The sequence below is a fragment of the Osmerus mordax genome, chromosome 23 (genome assembly GCF_038355195.1).
Source record: "Osmerus mordax isolate fOsmMor3 chromosome 23, fOsmMor3.pri, whole genome shotgun sequence".
In the NCBI taxonomy this organism is placed as follows: domain Eukaryota; kingdom Metazoa; phylum Chordata; class Actinopteri; order Osmeriformes; family Osmeridae; genus Osmerus; species Osmerus mordax.
In genome coordinates this window covers 10,605,450-10,620,854 of record NC_090072.1, presented here as the reverse complement: position 1 = coordinate 10,620,854, position 15,405 = coordinate 10,605,450, and the positions used below count along the sequence as shown (strand labels likewise).

Here is a 15,405-nt window from a genome sequence, read left to right as displayed (position 1 = left end):
TGTGTCGTCCAGGTATGCAAACAACACATCAAAACTTGATCTGCGTACATTCCCAAGGGTTCAAAGTATCTAACCATGTAAAGTAATTCGTCCAAATACAATGTTTTACGTTCATGAATAGCCATTATCCTTTGTTTCATTATGCAAGTTAGCCGATGGAAGAAACAACTTGTTCACATAAAAGTGTTCTTTTCTCCGGTTCGCAACGGAGTATTTACGATATGAAGGCATCAAAATGTCCGTTGAACCCTCCCCTTTTGATTGACACCTTGTTTGACCCAATAGGAGCTTCCATGCCCCGTTGACAGCCCTCTAAAGCCAATTAGGTCTGTGCGTCCTGCCCCCCCCCCGCCCCCCCCCCCACACTCTTTCTAAACAAATTTCTCGGTACCGCCATCCCTCCTCAGAGGCGACTCCGACACTAGGTCCCTGCGTCCTGACAGCGCATCCGGGGCCCTGTCGGTCGCCGCCTCAGTCCCAAGAGGACCAGAGCCCGCCTCCGCGCTCGCAAGAGCAGTGGGCGGGACGACGTCCAAACTGCCAGACCCGCTGTCGTCCATCCCCCCAGAAAGTGGGTCAAAACGGTTGGCCAAGAGAAGAGGGGAAAGGGGGGGGGCCGCATCAACCGCCCCCCTCCTCTTCTTCCGCTTCCTCCTCCCCTGCACCGCCGGCAGCCCCGCTGGCCCCTCCCCCGAGGAGGAAGGCGACACATCGCCCCCCGGCTCCGCCTCAAGCTCGCCGAAACCACGTCCATGGCATCCTCCTCGCTGCCCTCGACCGACCAGGAGCCACCCAGAGGGAAACCGGAGAAATCCAGCTCAGCCAGAACAGCCAGAGCGTCCCTCTCCACAGCCTCTCCCCAGGACGAAATCGAGGCCTCCGCCGAACCGCCGACCACCGCTGCCACCTGGAGGCCGGGAGCCGCCGCAGGACCGGGAGCAGCCGCAGGACTGGGAGCAGCCGCAGCCGCAGGAACCGCCGCAGGACCGGGAACCCCCACCGCAGGACCAGCAGGAACCGCCGCCAGACCGGGAACCGCCACCGCAGGAGCCACCGGACCGCCAGGAACCGCCGAACCGCCGGGCCGCCAGGAAAAGGACCCCATGCAACAGGGCCCCCCCGACGACCGGAAACCGCCCCGGCGTAGGAGCGCCTGGGGCAGTCACGAAAAAGGTGAACGTCCTCACCGCAGTGGTGACACTTCTTCGGGGCCCGGCAGGAAGCAGTGCCGTGCCCCGCCTCCCCACAGTTCCGGCACCATAGCTGGGCGCACCCGGTAGCCACGTGTCCGAAAACCCGGCACTTCTGGCAGAAAGCCGGCTGCCCGGGGTAGAACAGGAACCCCCGCTCGGCCCCGATGTTAAAGTAGGCCGGGGGGTGCTTGAGGCCCTCCGCCCCCTCCGGATCGTCCGCCAGGAGGACCCGGTACTGCCTCCGAGCAGCCCAGATCCCGTAGCCGTCCCTCAGGTACCGAACCAAAGGGTCCACCTTCCCGTACTTCCCCTGGAAGCCCGCCACCGTTGCGTCCCCCATGTAGGGTTTGTACAGGAGCACGGTGATGACCTTCAAACTGGTCCGACACAGCGACTCCACCGACATCCTGGAGAGAGGTTCCTCCCCCGCCTTGGGCCGGCACAGCGCCGCCACCTCCCGAAACCGATCATCCTTCGTGATGGAGAGCTCGTAGCCCCCCTCCGCCAAGTTGAACTGGAGGCATAAAAACCTCCACCGGATCCAGCCCCAACGCCCCCATCACCACCTTCCTCACAAACCAATCGCGATCCCCAACTCCAAAACCCTCTTCCACCGAAGAAAACCGCAGTATTGCGCAGGCCGGCTCCAGCCGCCTGAGACGAATCCCAGCCATGTCGCACTGGAGGTCAAAATAGAGCACCCACGAGAAACCCCAAAATACCCGACGTCAGACTAGAGGAAGGCCCCATAAACCGCACGACACTTCCTCATCCACCCCCCTTAACCGAAAAACTTTAGCAAAAAAATGCTAATCGCTAAAAAGATCGTCGATAAGGCCCGATACTGTCACTTGATCTTAGCCAAAAGGCCGAGAAGCGATGACCGCATTATCGGACGCCCCCCGCGTGCGGACCCTCCGTGCACCAGCTGGGCCACTCGGTCGCCACACCAAGAACGGCCGAAACTACGGAAGCGGAAAGCCGAGGCCAAAAGCCGCAGAACAAGCAGGGACGGAAGCGGAAAGCCGAGGCCAAAAGCCGCAGAACAAGCAGGGACGGAAGCGGAAAGCCGAGGCCAAAAGCCGCAGAACAAGCAGGGACGGAAGCGGAAAGCCGAGGCCAAAAGGCAACAGAATTGAAACGGCTACGGAAGAAGCAAAGACAAAAGCCTTACCTGCACGCACGCATGCACGCACCTAACCCCAAAGCCAAGCAGGGACAGAAGCGGAAAGCAAAGGAAAAGGCAACAGAATTTAAACAGCTACAGAAGAAGCAAAGACAAAACCTGCCTTACCCGCACGCACGCACGCACCTAACCCCAAAGCCAACCTCACCCTGCTTAGAGTTCTCTTCCCCTGGAACAGATTTCATGTTCCAAATGGGGGGGGCTGTCACTGTCTTGGTGTGTGGGGTTGCATCAAATTCCCCTTTTTTGCTCTGTTAAATTGCTGCACCAGTCCACACTTGACCGGTGGGGATCTCATTCTATTATGACTGTAACTGTTATCTGCTCCTGGCATCCTCTAATCCCTGCTCTCCTCTCTCTGTCCCCCCCCACACACATCCCTTGTGGTGTGGGGGGTTTGAGTTGTCAGTACCTGCCTGGTCGTCGGTCAGCCAACGCTGGACCTGGTCGCGAGTCTCCCGGTCCTGTCCTACATCTATAAAGTTGAACAATGGATTTTGGTGTTTTAAAAACCCACCGACACTGTATGACTATGTTTAGCCTGTGTTCTGCTCCTCTCTCTCACCAACCGTCTCTGGAGGAGGGGATCCCTCTCTGAATTGCTCCTCCCAAGGTTTCTTCCATTTTTCTCCTGTTGAGAGTTTTTTTGGGGAGTTTTTCCTTGTCTTCTTTGAGGGTTTAGGTTGGTTGAGGGGCAGTTCTATGGGCATATGTGAAGCCCTCTGTGACATGCTTGCGTGTAAAAAGGGCTATACAAATAAATTTGATTTGATTTGACTTTTGTCACACGTCCATCAGGCTCTGCCCTCCCTCGGGCAAAGCCTCCCAAAAATACCACGTTCCACTCGTCGGCGCTCCCCTCCACGGAAGTAAAATTTTACGTATTTATTGGTTTTACCAAAATTAAAAACAAATATTTACAAATACATGTTATAACTTCCACCACATTTCACCCAATGCAAATAATACAAAACATATACAATCACCCAATGACAATTACCTCAAAAAACTCATTAATCTTTCACCAGAGTGTGGGCCCTCCCTGCGCCAACCTAAAACCCTCCAAGAAAGCGAGGAAAAACTCCTCACAAAAACTCTTTTGAGAAAATTTCGAAGAAACCTCGGGAGGAGCCATTCGAGGGGGTATCCCCTCCTCCAGGGATGGTTGGGGGTGCTGCAGTTCGGGCCCAGTCCAGGTGCGGTGCAGTGTGCCCTGTGGTGTCCGGGTAAGTAGGGTGGGGTGTATGGGTGAAAAAGGGGGGGCGGAGGGGCCAGTCTTCTGGATGAGATGGGGGGGGGGGGGGGGCTGTAGTGTCCTTTTCGGGGGTCCAGGGAGGAGGGTTCCAGGTGCTGCAGCAGATGTGCTGGGGGGGGTGGGGGGGTTGACCGGTCCTTGAGGGGTGGAGGATGTTGCTGCTGGGCTGATGTGGCCAACTGGAACCCTGTGAGGTGATAGGGGGAGATGGTGGAGAGGGGAGGAAGGAAGGGGGTGAGAAAGGGTACTGGGGTGCAGGTGTAATGTTCCGTGTACTTCCCATTGAGCCTGGTGGGTTTCTCCTCTCCGGACCCTCGTACTGGGGGCAGGTGTTGGTGCCCCCGGATCTTCGGGCTTGGTGCCGGAACGGGTGAAGTAGTGGCTGCCCGGAAGGTGGTGGTGGTGGGGGGCGATGAGGGTGTTGAACGGGGAACGCCGTCTGGCCTTCGGGGACGGAGGGCGGAGTGCAGAGCTGGTGTGGCGATGTGGTGGCATGGGGGGCTGAGCTAGATGGACACGTCCTTCCACCTTTCAACCCCCCATGTGTCTCTGGCGGTGTCCGGGTGGTGTTTGAAGTCCAGGATGGCGTAGTCCCTGAGGAGGAGAGTGATTCTCCTCCTCTGGACGGTGAGAGGTTGGTCCTGTTTATGGTAGACCCTGATGTTCCTTGTCTCCCATATCACCTGCTTGACGGCGCTGACGATCCTCCACTGATGTTGTAGGCGGGGGGTTGTGCAGCCTCCCGGAGGACCGAACAGGATGTCGTCCGCCGCCAAGCGAGGCAAGATGATGTTCCTGTAGAGGGAGACAGAGGGAACAAACAGGGCCCAGACCCGCCTGGCCACGGTGCACTTGACAAACAGATGGTAAATGTTTTCAGTGTCAGTGCAACCGTGGGGGCAGAGCTCGGTACGGGCTATGTGCCGTCTGTACATGAACTCTCTGGTGGGGAGACAGCCGTGAGCAGTTGACCAGTTTAAATCCTTTTGCTTATTGCTGATGCACTTGTGGCTGATGTTTTTCCATACCTGTTGGATGTCCAGGGCCGGCCTGGCCTTGGGTGGTGTGATGTTGTCCTTCCCTCTGATGTGTGCCATGATGTCCTTGTATTTCCAGGAGGCAAGGCCGGCTGCAGGCAGACCCATCCTGAAGGCAAAGTTCTTCCACTCCTTGTATACTTTCGGGGGGTCCCAGCAGTAGGGCACAGTGTGGTTGATGGTGGTGTTGGTGATACGGAGTGCTCTGAGTATGGGTGTGGCGAAGTACCTCTCAAAAGCTCCTGCCTTCCTGTCCGGTTTATGGATATTTGTGACCAGTTGGGAGAGGCCCTGTGCCCTTATGATGTTGACGATGTCTGGGACCCCCTTCCCCCCCTTCTCCTCTGCGCTGTACATGATGGTCCTCTTCAAGCGCTCCATGTTGCTCCCCCAGACAAAGGTGAACATCAGCCGCTCGATGGTCTTGCTCGTCACCCTGTCCGGGGGAAACACCCTACCGACATAGAGGAGAGTGGGGAGGATTATTGCCTTCAGGATCAGGATCTTACCCGTTATTGTGAGGGACCGTGCACTCCATTGGGCGATCTTCTGTTTGGCTTGACTGATGGTGTTGGCCCAGGTCAGGGTCCCTTTCCCGTTGTTCTGGTAGATGACTCCGAGCAGCTTGATGTTGTCTGTTTTTACAGGGAAAGAGGTGGTCATCGCTTCTTTCCAGTGTTGCGACAGGTACAGTTCGCTCTTACCTCGATTGACCAGGGCGCCAGTGGCTGCACAGTAGTCGTCCACCACCTTCGTTGCCGCGGCGATGGACCGACTATCCGTGCCGACGATGGTGATGTCGTCCATGTACGCCACCACCTGAAGCCTCTCTCCCTGGGCCCCCGGGAGGTGGTAACCCTGGATGGTGTGTGTAGCTCTGATTTTACGGAGGAAAGGCTCCAGGTAGATGACGTACAGCAGGGGTGCTAGGGGGCATCCTTGTCTGACCCCAGACCGGATAGGAAAGGGGTCTGTGAGCTGTTTGTTGACCAGGACTCTGCTCGTGATGTTGTTGTAGCAGAGCCTGGTCCAGTGGATGAGGTGTTGTGGGAAGTTCATCCTCCCTAGCACCTCCTGCAGGAAGCCATGGCTTACCCGGTCGAAGGCCTTCTCTTGGTCGAGGCAGAGGAGCGCGAAGGGGGACCTCCGCTCCTGGGAGTGGAAGATGAGGTCTCTCACCAGGAGCAAGTTGTCATTGATGGACCTTCCGGGGACGCCGCAGGTCTGGTCCGGGTTGATGACTGTGGGGAGGTGTGTTTGGAAGCGCCACATGAGGGCCTTCGTGAGAATCTTGTAGTCCGAACAGAGGAGGTTGATGGGGCGCCAGTTCCGAAGGTCCTTGAGGTCCCCATTCTTGGGTATTAGTGTAACTGTACTCTGTCGCATTGATTCTCCTAGCCTCCTTTCCCTGTAGACTGCCCGGAGGACCTGGGCCAGATCGCCCTTGACGAGTTCCCAGAAGGCCTGATAGAATTCCGCCGGGATCCCGTCCGGTCCCGGGGCCTTCCGGGTGTTCATGGAGTGCACGGCCCGGGTGAGCTCCTCCAGGCTCAGCTCTGGTTCCTCGCTCTCGCCCCCCTCTTTGATTTGGTCCAGACCGTCGAGGAAGGTTTCTGCCAGAGCCCCGTCTGCCGGCTTAGTGTCAAACAGCCGGCCGTAGAACTCCTCGGTCACCTCCCTGATGTCGTTGCTGTCCGTGACGGTCTGGCCGCTGGAGTTATAGAGGGACAGGATGCCTTGTTGTTTGGACCGTGCCCTGCAGAAAAAAAATCTTGTACATTTCTCCAGGCCCCGGAGTTTATCCCTGAAGGTCTTCCTCTCCTGTTCTTCCCGATAGAGTGTGGCCAGATGTTCCTTGGTCTCTGACAGCTCCCGGGTCACGTCGAATCCTCTGAGTTGGAGGAGGCTAAGGCGTTGTAGGGCCTCATTGTGGTGGTGAAAACGGGCCCTTTGTTCCCCAGCCTTCCTCCTTCCCACCCCTCCGAAGAACCCCTTGACCCGGGACTTAACCATTTCCCACCACTCTATCGGGGATGTAAATAGTTCCTTCAGGGTCCTCCACTCCAGGTAGCGCCTGGAGAAGGAGTGGCTAGTGGAGGGGTCCTGGAGTGCCGATGTGTTCATCCTCCAGGGCCCCCTTGTTGGTCTGGCTGGCCCCTCCCATCGCAGGGTCACTGTCAGCATCCTGGGGTCTGAGAAGTGCGTCGCCTGGGTCTTGAAGGCACACACTCCCAGGCCTGGCGAGAGCAAGAACATGTCGATCCTTGAAGAGGCAGAGCCCGAGGATCTCACCCACGTGTGTGTTGGGGGGGAGGTGCCGCCGACGTCCACCAGGGAGAAGTCGTTGATTATGTCCTGTAGTGCTGTGGTGGATCTGTCCTTCCTGGGTTTGCTCCGATCCTCGTCCCTCAGAGCGCAGTTGAAGTCGCCCCCTACCACTACTGGCATGGGGGTCATCAGGAGAGGTCGGAGCTTGGCGTAGAGGGAGACCCTCTCTGCGACGCTGGTGGGGCCGTAGATGTTGATGACCCTGAGCGGGGAACCCCGGACCTCCAGGTCGACGGCCAGGATCCGCCCGCTCTCGACGACTTGATGGCTGGTTTGTCGGAGGAATGGATTGGCCACCAACATCCCGACCCCGTCCGCTCTGGCCGTGTTGGAACCTGACCAGAGAGAGTCTCCCCGAGTCCACTCCCCCTCCAGAAGTGCATCCATCCCTTTGTAGGGAATGGCACACTCCTGGAGGAGGTAGATGTCGGCCGTTGTGTTGAGAGGTGTCTGAAAACGGTTGCCCTCTTCTCCTGTTGTAACATACTGCGGGTGTTGAGTGAAGTTATGGTGATGGTCATGGTGATTGTGATGGTTTGACGGGTCCGGCGATTCCTGTGGCGATGATTTGGAGGTTCCTGATGGCCTCCTGTGCGTAGTCAGGATGGGGCACCTCCCCCTGGTTGCTCACGGCTTCGTCGTCCCCCCACCGTATGCCTGGTGGTGGAGGTTCGGCCGGCACGGAGGGTCCTTGGGTGGGCCGGGGCTGGCTGGTCTGATCCTGTGTGGGCTCAGAGACTGCTGTGGGGGGTTGGCGTCTGGACTTGGGGCAAGGGCGGGGACGTGGGGGAAGGGGAGGAGGGGGGGGAGGGAGGGGGGAGGGAGGGGGGCCTGGAGGCTTTGGTGGTGGTTCCGGGGGGGAGGGGGAGTCGGATGTCGAGGTGGAGTCGTCTTCGGAGGTCGCAGTGATGGTTTTACGTTTTCTCTTCAGAACGACTTGGTTCCAGTCTGTGAGCGGCGTGTTGTTGCTGTTTTCATTGTACAGTGACTGGGAATGTGGGGGTAAGTCGTGGGGGGTGACAATCCCTACCAGGGCCGGCTCCCTTACGGTTACCGACCCGGCAGGGGTGGAGGTGCGTATGGGTAAGTATATCGGGGAAGTCATGTCAGTGGAGTCAGAGTCCTGTAATGTTGGCCGATTTGTCGTGACGGGTGTCGGTTGGAGAGGGATGGGTAAGTCTGTCTGAGGGTCCAGTAGGCCTAATTGTGTCAGTGGGGGGGAGACTGCCCCCGGTGGTAGGATGTCGGTCTTTGGGTCGAGGGTGGGGTTGGTGGGGGAGTCAGGAACCGGGTCGGGGTCCGTAATGATGAAAAGGGGGGGTGTGGAGGAGTCTGAAGGGGGGGGGTCAGGGGTAGGGGAGGTGGGGGGGTCAGGGGTAGGGGTGGGGGAAGTCGGTGGAGGGGGGTCGGCTGGCTCTGTCTGAGGTGGAGCTCCTGGTGCTGCCGTAGTGGTGGTAGTGCCCGGTCTCCTGGTTTTGTTGGCGTAGGACTGGGGGCAGTCTCTGTAGAGGTGTCCCTGAAGCCCACACAGGTTGCAGGGGCGTGTGTGGGTGCACGCCGCCGTGGGGTGTTCCCCTCTACAGGTGCGGCAGATGATCTTTGTGCAGGCCGCGGCCAGATGTCCAAGGTGGCCGCAGGTCCTGCACAATTTGGGCATACCGTAGTAGTGGACGGTGCCCCTGTGGTTCCCCAGGTTGATGGTACTGGGGATGTGTTGGACACCGCCCACCGCAGATGGATCCGGTGTGAGCTGGACCAGCCATTTCCGTGCCCCGGTCCACACTCCATCCTCGTCCAGGACCTTCCTCGCTCCAGAGTTGACGCGGGCATAGCGGCGCAGCCAAACCTCCACGTCGTACTCCTGCACAGCTTCGTTGTGGAATTGGATGGTGACTACTTTGTTTTCCCTGGCTGAAAGTGGTTCTGTGTGGAGATGACTGAAGGGCGGGTTATTTTTGTTTTGGCGGTACATGGTCCAGAATTGCTCTAACAGTTGTGGTGTTTTGAAACTGACCTCAAAGGTGTGGGGGTTGAGGGTGGTTTCACCAGGCAGTTGAGGTCGTTCGGCACAAAGCCCATACCTCGTTGGAGTACGGCTCTGCTGAATTCCAGGCGGGTCATTCCGGTTGTCGTGTCTTTCTGTCCTGTCGTTGTTGCGGTGGTTGTGGATCCTGTGATGGCTCCGTCCCCGGCAGCCTCCTCGGATTTCACTGTCACTCTGACAGCGTTCACCCGTCTCATCGCCCCAGGGTTCATCCTGGCAGCCATGATGATGGTGGTGGTGCGTGTCCCCCGAACCTGCTAGGGTAAGGGGGGAGAAGAGAAACTCAGAGCGGGCTGAGGCCACTCGGTAGCCCGTCCCCAAGGGACGGCACTCTCCTGTGGCTCGCCCGCTCCTAACGTTGGTGTTTAACGTTGTAAGTCTTTAGTAAAAGGCGAAAGGCTTGTGGATGCTGAAGGGGAACCAGAGTGCCGATTTGAAACAACCCAAACGGCCTACCCCCAACCCCTCCGTTGGCCCTGACTCACCCGTCCGCGGCGGCGAACCGCATCCTTCTGGGGAAAATAAAAAAGGCGCGGAAACGCCACGGGCCGCAGAGGGGCTCGGCACGCTCTTTTCTTTCCTTACCGCACTTTCTCCATTTCATTGATCGCCTTTTCTCCATTAAGATCCCTACATGTTTATCGTATGCGCCTTCCAGCCAGTCACCAACACAACAGACACCAACACAACAGTCCGTGTTGGTGTCGACTGACACGGCGATAAAAAACTCATTCCGATTGCCTTCCTATTTTTCACCTCGGCCGCTGAATGTCAGCCAGCTTTCTCTCTCTCTCTCTCTCTCTCTCTCTCTCTCACTTTATATCTAAAAGGGCGGGAAAACGCCACCGGCCGACAGGGCTCCGCCCACACCCCCTTTTCACCCCGTTTTTTTGTAGGGATCGCTTGTTCCCTTTGAGGGTTTTTGGACCCTCACCCCAAAAGCCCTAGCCCTAACCTAAAACCCCTCTCCCCCAAACCTCAATCATTCAGTCATTCCCTCCCTCCCTCGCTTTTCTCTTTGACACGCTCCCCTTCCCGGAGACGCTGCAATACCGGGGCGATGCGCGGAACGGATGGAGCGAGCCCCTGATCCGACTTCCTGTTGCAAAAATCCGTTTAATATGTTGTCCTCGCATGGAGGACATATCAGATATTAAACTGATAAGAACAGATTGTCAATGAATTTATTTCCATCACAAAACACAAACTCCAGGCTCACCAGGCTCACCAGCCACACGGACCACACCGGTCAAGGAAAACAAAAAACAGGAGAAAATCCAAAACAGACAAAACGCACAACAAAACCACAGACATCAACATGTCAAAAAACAACAAAAACAGGAGAAAAACCTTCACATTCCAAACCCCCAACCCAAAACCAAAGACAAAAACGGTGGGGGTACCACTCCAAGGCGGCGTGGTACCCCCACCGCACCATCTCCATTTCCCTCCTCCTCCGGAGCTCGGCCCTCACCCGCCACACGACTCCGCCCACACCCCAGTCAACCCGGTGGCACACCAGCTCCCGTCGAGCGTCCCAGACCACCGTTTTCCCGACGGATATCAGGAGCCAAAGCAGGAACCCCACCCGCCCCCTCCCCCGTAGGCCCAACCCCAGCATCACCAGGTCCCAGGACAGGGACAGGGGCCCCATGCCCCGGAAGACGCGGCCCAGCTCCCCCCACACCTCCTTCACGAAGGCGCACTCGACAAAGGTGTGGCCCACCGTCTCCTCCAGGCCCCCACAGCCCGCCCGCGGACACGTGCGCAGCCGGGAGAGGCCGTGCCTGTGAAGGACCTCCCGGACCGGCAGCCTCCTCAGGACCCCCAGCCAATTGAGGTCCCGCTCTCGGTTGGACAGGCCCCGGTGGTTGACGAAGGCCCACCCGGCCGGGCCCACCCCGTAGACACCCACCGGCCCCCTCTTCTGCACCAGGGTGTCGTACAGCCCCCGGTGGTCAAGGCACAGGTCCCCTTCCCCACACTCTGTGTGCTGACCTGCCCACCCCACCACCTGCCCGTAGTGGGGCGGGGCACCTCGCCCTTGGGCCTGGAATTGTCCCAGGCCCCGACCAGCCGCCTGAAGGGGAAAGACAGCCTAAAAAACAAAAAGGCCTCACACCGGTGTCCGCTCGGGCTCCTCAGGCACCGGCAGAGGAAGGAGAAAAGCAGCACGTCCAACTTGAGGGGGATGTCCGGGACCCCCCTCCCGCCCATCCCCACCGGCTGGTACATCTCCCTCTTCACGTACTCGTGCCCCCCCCCACACGAAGGCAAAGACGTCCCGTACCAGGGGCGCCCTCAGCTCGGACGGCAGAGGGAACACGAGCGCCAAGTAAACGAGCGAGGGCAGGATGTCGGCCTTCACTGCCAACACCCTGCCGCTCAGGGTGAGCCCCCGGGCCCTCCACAGTCCCATCTTGATCCGGACCGCGGCCAGGCACTTCCCCCAGTTGAGGGCCGCGCTACCCTCCACGGCGAAGTCCACTCCAAGGATCCTCATGGGCCCCGGGCACGGAGACAGGCCGCCCACACCACCCTCCCTCCCCGCCCCAGGCCCGAAAAACTTCACCGAGGACTTGCCCAGGTTGACCCTGGCCCCTGACACCACCCCGAACTGGCCCAAGAGCTCCACCACCCTCCTCACCGACCCCTCCTATGTAAGAAACAGGGTCATGTCATCGGCGTAGAGGGAGATCCTGAGTTCCTCCGGGCCCCCACCCGGCAGACGCAGGCCTGCCACCCCCGCGTCCACCCTGATGGCCTCCGCCAGCGGCTCCAGGTAGAGAATGAAAAGCAGGGGAGACAGAGGGCACCCATGCCGGACCCCCGACAGCTGCTGCACCACCTCCCCCAAGTGGATGACATGGGGAAGCGCCGCCCGGAGCCCCCGCGCCACCACCCTGGCCAGGATTTTGTAGTCCGCGCAGAGCAGAGTGATGGGCCTGTAATTGCCCATCAGCTCCTGGTCCCCCTTCTTGAACAGGAGGCTGAGAACCCCCACCCTCATGGTGGCCCCCAAAAGCCCCCCCTCCAGCGCCGCCGCCAGCACCTCCACAAAGTCCTTCCCCAGGATCCCCCAGAAAGCGGAGTAGAATTCCCGGGGCAGGCCGTCGAGCCCGGGCACCTTCCCTCCCGGCAGCCCCAGCATGGCCCCCTCCACCAGGCACAGCGGCCGCTCAAGGTCCTCCGCCCCCTCCTCGTCCACCCCCCGCAGTCCAAAAGCCTCCCGGTAGTAGGTGGTCGCCACCCCCACCATCCCCCTGGAGTCCGTGACCCGGGCCCCGTCCTCCCCCCGAAGTCCCGGGATGACGCTCCGCGCTCTGGCCGCCCGGACCTGGCGGAAAAAGAAGGCCCCAGACACCTCCCCCAGCTCGAAAGCGTCCGTCCTGCCCCTGAACAGAAAGGCCTCGGCCTTGGCCCGGAAGTAGGAGGCCAGCCTCCCCTTGACCACCTCCATGCCCCCAGGGTCCATCCCCTCCCCACAGTTCTCTGCCGCCACCAAATGGTGCAGGGCCCTCTGGAGGCCGGACATCTCCGCCCTCTCCGCCCGCGCTCTGCCAGCACAGTAGTCCATGGCCAGGGTCCGGGTGTGGACCTTCACGCTCTCCCACCAGTCCACCACAGACCCAAAGTAGGGCTTGAGGGAGGCCCAGATTTCATAGTGCTCCCGGAAGCAGGCCAGGAAAGTCTCCTCCTCGAGGATCCGGACGTTGAGCCTCCAGTACCCCCTCCCATGCACCGGAGCCTCCACCCTGAAGGTCACCCGGAGCTGGTGATGGTCCGAGAACCAGACCGGCATGACCTCCGCCACCCTGACCACCGTCGTGCTGGGAACAAAAACAAAATTGATACGGCTGCGGTCCCCCCGTGAGTTGCCCCACGTGTAACCCTCCCCCATGGCGTGCACAGCCCGGTAACAGTCCTTCAACAACAAAAAAAACACCACATCATGTACATGTTGAGCAATGAAATCCCCCTCCCCATCCAAAGAAACATTAAAATCCCCACTCAACACCAAAACCCTATCGGTGACACACACGTCAGCCAGGGCCAAAAACACCCCCTTGTGCTCCCGCCGCTGGGCCGGAGCATACACATTTACAAACCGAAAAGAAACCCCCCTCCAAGTGGCGTCCACCACCAAAACCCTCCCCTGGACCACAGAAAAACTCCCCGACACCCTGAAATCCAGGTCCCCAAACAAAATACCCACCCCCGAGGAATGCACCCCCCCCTCCCCCAGCCCCGTGCAAAAACCCCCACATCCCTCCCGTCCCTCAAGTGTGCCTCCTGCACAAAACACACATGAAAAGAAACCCCCCCCCAAATGCAAAAACACCCCCGCCCTCTTCACAGCCCCCTGCATCCCCCGGACGTTAACAGTGCACACAATAAAGTCACCCATCGGGGAGCTTGTCCATGAAGTCCAGGCCGGTCTCCGGCGCCGAGGAGTCAGGATAGTCCACAATGGTCGGACCTGGTTTTGGCGAAAAGGGCTCCAGGAGGGAGCCCGCCGGGCTCAGAGGCGACTCCGACACTAGGTCCCTGCGTCCTGACAGCGCATCCGGGGCAAGCCCCGGGGCCCTGGCGGGCGCCTCCGCGCTCGCAAGAGCAGTGGGCGGGACAACGTCCAAACTGCCAGACCCGCTGTCGTCCATCCCCCCAGAAAGTGGGTCAAAACCGTTGGAGGCGCCGCAGGGATCTGACCTTAGACCAGCCTGTTAGATCTGACCTGAGACCAGCCTGATGGATCTGACCTGAGACCAGCCTGATGGATCTGACCTGAGACCAGCCAGTTAAATCTGATATGCCTGTTAAATCTGACCTGAGGCCAGCCTTTTAGATCTGACCTGAGACCAGCCTGAAAGACCAGCCTTTCATGTCTTATCTGAGACTAGTCTGATAGATCTGACCTGAGACCAGCTTGATAGATCTGACCTGAGACCAGCCTGATAGATCTGACCTGAGACCAGCCTGTTAGATCTGACCTGAGACCAGCCTTTTAGATCTGTTCTGAGACCAGCCTTTCATGTCTTATCTAAGACTAGTCTGATAGATCTGACCTGAGACCAGCCTGTTAGATCTGACCTGAGACCAGCCTTTTAGATCTGTTCTGAGACCAGCCTGTTAGATCTGTCCTGAGACCAGCCTGAAAGACCAGCCTTTTATATCTTATCTGAGACCAGCCTGATAGATCTGACCGAGATCAGCCTGTTAGATCTGACCTGAGACCAGCCTTTTATATCTTATCTGAGACCAGCCTGATAGATCTGACCGAGATCAGCCTTTTAGATCTGACCTGAGACCAGCCTTTTAGATCTGATCTGAGACCAGCCTGTTAGATCTGTCCTGAGACAAGCCTGAAAGACCAGCCTTTTATATCTTACCTGAGACTAGCCTGATGGATCTGACCTGAGACCAGCCTGATGGATCTGACCTGAGACCAGCCTGTTAAATCTGACCTGAGACCAGCCAGTTAAATCTGATATGCCTGTTAAATCTGACCTGAGACCAGCCTGAAAGACCAGCCTTTTATATCTTATCTGAGACCAGCCTGATAGATCTGACCTGAGACCAGCCTGATAGATCTGACCTGAGACCAGCCTGTTAGATCTGACCTGACACCAGCCTGTGAGATCTGACCTGAGACCAGCCTTTTAGATCTGATCTGAGACCAGCCTGTTAGATCTGACCTGAGACCAGTCTTTTAGATCTGTTCTGAGACCAGCCTGAAAGACCAGTGTAACCCAGGTTAAAATATAATATTCATGGATTTGTTTTAAACACTGTTTGTATTTGATTGTAGCCTAAAGTGGAGTGATGATTTTGTTTTAAAAGAAAATAAATAAAAAATACTTATTTTATATATTATTTTACAATTGGTTAACATAAGTTAGAAGAACTAATCAGAAACCCCCAATTCAACAACCAATCAGAAATGGGTCCATTTAAAAACTTGCGTGTGCTCGTTCTTTCTGTCTGAGACGAGGATGAGAGCAGCCACGCTGGCGAACAGATCGATTAATTTAGAAAAACCATTCAAACAACAGTTAAAGAATACGTTTCACATTGTTGGTTTCTATCGAAATGAAGATTGAGAGTATCGTGGAGGTCCTGCAGTCGACATTTTGTTAAAGTACCGCATTGGTAAGAAATGCCGTTGCTAGTAATTTAAGTGATGGCCTAGCTATGCTATGTATGTCACTCAAACAATGTTTAGTTAAGATATGTATTATATTTGAGATGTTTTATTTGAATTTGGGAACTGTGTTTTGTTAATTGGTAGCGCAGGTGGCTAGGTCGCCATAGCTATGCTACATAGCTACTGTCGCACAAGGTCATATATTTGGTATTGATGT

At 57.6% G+C, this 15,405-nt stretch overlaps 1 pseudogene; it reads right to left on the bottom strand.

The window, feature by feature from the left end:
* Positions 1-10,061: 10,061 nt before the first annotated feature.
* Positions 10,062-10,231, bottom strand: LOC136932220 (U2 spliceosomal RNA; annotated as a pseudogene).
* Positions 10,232-15,405: the final 5,174 nt, after the last annotated feature.